Source organism: Psammomys obesus, unplaced genomic scaffold (assembly GCF_907164565.1).
Source record: "Psammomys obesus unplaced genomic scaffold, mPsaObe1.curated_primary_1811, whole genome shotgun sequence".
Lineage (NCBI taxonomy): Eukaryota > Metazoa > Chordata > Mammalia > Rodentia > Muridae > Psammomys > Psammomys obesus.
This window is the reverse complement of record NW_026590699.1, coordinates 12,297,398-12,300,913: the sequence shown is the minus strand read 5'-3', so window position 1 is coordinate 12,300,913 and position 3,516 is coordinate 12,297,398. Positions and strand designations below refer to the sequence as shown.

Sequence of the window (3,516 nt, the reverse complement as noted above, 5' to 3'; positions counted from 1 at the left end):
ATTAGCTCACTCATCTAAACCAACATTTTGGAGAAAAATTGCAGGTATTATCTCTTACGATGTACAATGAGAAGACAAAAATGAATATAACTTTTTCAAATTGGAAATAATGTGTTTCAGATGTTGGGTTTCACAGTGTGTGAACTTGATGTGGAAACGGATCAGAAAGATGGAAGATGTGTGTGTGTGTGTGTGTGTGTGTGTGTGTGTGTGTTCTATTGTGCCCCTGTGTCCATGTACTGAGGTGTAGAAACCTGGGAAGACATTATGTATTCTGTCTATGACTCCCCAGACACTGGATCACTAACTCTAATTAAATACAGAGTGTGGGTGGTGAGCATAGAACTGCAGGGATGCCCTCTTCTCTTCTCCCCATCCCTATCTAACCTCAGTGCTGGGCTGAACAAAATGACTTACTTCTTATGTGGATACTGGCATCTGCACTCGGCATTCAATCTTGCACGTCAAGTATTCTTACACATTTTCAAATTATTATTATTTACTATAATTTATTAACTTTGTGTTCCAGCTGTGCCCCCTCCCTTGTCTCCTCCCAATCCCACCCTCCCTCCCTCTTCTCCCCCTATGCTCCTCCTCTTGTCCACTGATAGTGAACGACCTCCTCCCCTTCTATCTGACTCTAGTCTATCACGTTTCATCAAGACTAGCTGCATTGTCCTCTGTGGCCTGGCAGGGCTGCTCCCCCCTCAGTGGGGGGTGATCAAAGAGCCAGCCCCTGAGTTCATGTCAGAGACAGTCCCTGTTCCCATTACTAGGGCACCCATTTGGAGACTGAGTCTCCGGGCTACATCAGAGCAGGGGTTTTAGGTCCTCTCCACGCATGGCCCTTGGTTGTGGTATCAATCTCTGAAGGATCCCAGGGTCCATTTTTTTTTTTTTTGCTCTGTTGGCCTTCTTCTGGAGCTCCTTTCCCCTCCAGGTCTTTCTATCTTATACACATATTTACAACATATATATTATTTTTTTATTTGAGTATGTACCAGGCCTGCTTGGTGTTTCAACTCATGAAAAAAGTAAAAAACAAAAACAAAAAAAACCTACATTTATATTGACTCATCATGGTCATTTTCTAAAACAATAAACATAACAAAATCTTAGAACATATTACTAATTAGCCAGCCCTATTGTGAAGTGATTTAAGCCTACTAAAATACAACTTGAGGATATCTTGAATATAAATTTGCTTTAATTTTTATTTATTATTGTTTTTTTTTTACAATTTATTCACTTTGTTTTCCAGTTGTAGACCCCCTCTTCATCTCTTCGCATCCCCACCTTTCCTTTTTCATTACCCCCATCCTTCTCCACTAGTCCAGTGATAGCAGAAGTCATCCTACCCTACTATCTGACCCTAGCCTAGTAAGGCCACCCCAGAAGTGGTAGATGATCAAAGAGCATGTAATCAAGTTCATATCATAGACTACTTCTGCTCCCCTTACTAAGGAGCCCCCATGGAGAATGAGCTGCCATGGACTACATCTGAGCAAGAGGTCTTGGTCCTCTCCATGCACGGTCCTTGGTTCATTCATCAGTCTCAGCAGGCCCCCCGGGCCCAGAAGTTTTGGCTCTGTTGGTTTCCCTGTGAAGCTCCTGTCCCCTCTGGGTCTTTCTACCTCTCCCTTCTTCCATAAGACTCCCTGTGCTCTGTCCAAAGTTTGGCTATGAGTCTGGGCATCTGCTTCAATCCTCTTCTGGGTGGAGTCTTTCAGAAGACATCTGTGGTGAGTCTCATTCCTGTTCCCTCTCTTCTACCTCTTCTGGTGTTTATTCTGTTTGACTTCTGAATAACTAAACATCTTCCTTAGGATCCTCCTTGTTGTTTAGCTACTTTAAGTCTGTAGATTTTAGTATGTTTATTCTGTAATATGTGGCGAATATCTACTTATAAGTGAGTATATACCATGCATGTCTTTGTGTTTCTGGGTCACCTGACTCAGGATGATCTTTTCTATAAAATATGGAACACTTCATGAATTTTCTTGTCAGACTTGCACAGGAGCCATGCTAATCTTCTCTGTGTCATTCCAATTTTAGTATATATGCTACTGAAGCAAGCACTGCTTTAATTTTTTTTAATTTTCAGAAGACTGTTTAATTTATCCAACAGAGAAACCATATATTATCCCTTTACAAACAACAACAACAAAGCTACAGAATGGAACTGGCATACAGAGTGCCATGAATTCTTGTTGACATAAATGTATCTGATACAATTTAACTGAATTTATTATACTTGTTACACAGCCTAAAGTGTTACTTAATCCTATAACTAATTGTTGCAAACATAATACTTTAGATCTTGTTTCACATGTATTGGGTTTCAGTTTTTTTCATTTTCAAAATTTGAAAAACTCCTTCTGTTACTATTGATTTTATTGGAGGGTAGGGATAGACTACCCATGTTTGAACTTCTGCCCATGTTTGAATTTCTCCACAATGCCAAGAGGTGTGGCTAATAGATTGTTGGTAAGGATTTGAGATTTAGCAACACTTATAAAAATAAGAGTTAGGGGAGGTTCTCCTCTCCTTTCTGATCTTAGTCTATCAGTTCTCATCAAAAGTGGCTGCATTGTCCTCTACTGTGGCCTGGTAAGGCTGCTCCCCGCTTGCATGCAGAAATGGGAGGGAAGGTGGGATCGGGAGGGGAGGAGGGAGGATCTTATGGGGGGATACAAAATGAATAAAGTGTAATTAATAAAAAATTAAAAAAAATAAGAGTTAGTTCAGAGCAAAGCACAGCTCAATTTTTTTAGTGCAGATTTTATCATTGGGGGTCAGAAAAGCCTCTGTCTTGTTGTCTATTGTCTTCTTTTTTATGGTACAAACATGTCATGTATTTTACCTTATAGTGGGGGAAAGCTTCTCATAGGACTTTTAAGCATGAGAACAGATTCTTTATGATACTTATAAGAGAAAATTACAGAATCTATTAACTGAAATCCCAACTAAACTAACAGTAAATGCATGTGTCGTCAAGATACCTACTTTGTTTGCTAATTTCCTCAGATATATGTTAATAGAATAGAAATTACAGGTGATGAGAGAGAAAAGCATCAATTTTCTTACTCTGCAGCATAATTGGCATGGTACGATACTGACCTCCCAGGGAAGATATGTTGGTACAATCATGGTACAACTGTTGTGGTGTAAATAACCACTTTCTGACTAAACTTAAGGCCTGTTTCAAAGGGCAGAATTTCATACTTGATACTGTAATCCTCAAAACCCCATCACTCAAAAGCTATAGTCTGCAGGGTAGAACTTGATGTTCTTATTTTGTTAAATTTCATGGTGTCAAATTGTCTTCTAAGTATTGATGCTTATACCTGTAGACCTGCTCTACTCCCAACATTGGTGAAAAAAGCTCTTCCGTTTCTCCAGTAGGCAGGAGTATGTGGACAGGCACATGTCTGGTTAATAAGAGGCTAATAACATGACTGCTGTGAATAAGGGGCTTAATGCTTAGCCTAACTGGACATCTATATTAATCCAACC

At 39.7% G+C, this 3,516-nt stretch overlaps 1 non-coding gene across 1 annotated transcript; it reads right to left on the bottom strand.

Moving 5' to 3' along the window:
- Positions 1-1,972: 1,972 nt before the first annotated feature.
- Positions 1,973-2,079, bottom strand: LOC129677872 (U6 spliceosomal RNA). Its single transcript, XR_008720276.1, has one exon. It is a non-coding gene; the product is annotated as a U6 spliceosomal RNA (small nuclear RNA).
- Between the last annotated feature and the right edge of the window lie 1,437 nt (positions 2,080-3,516).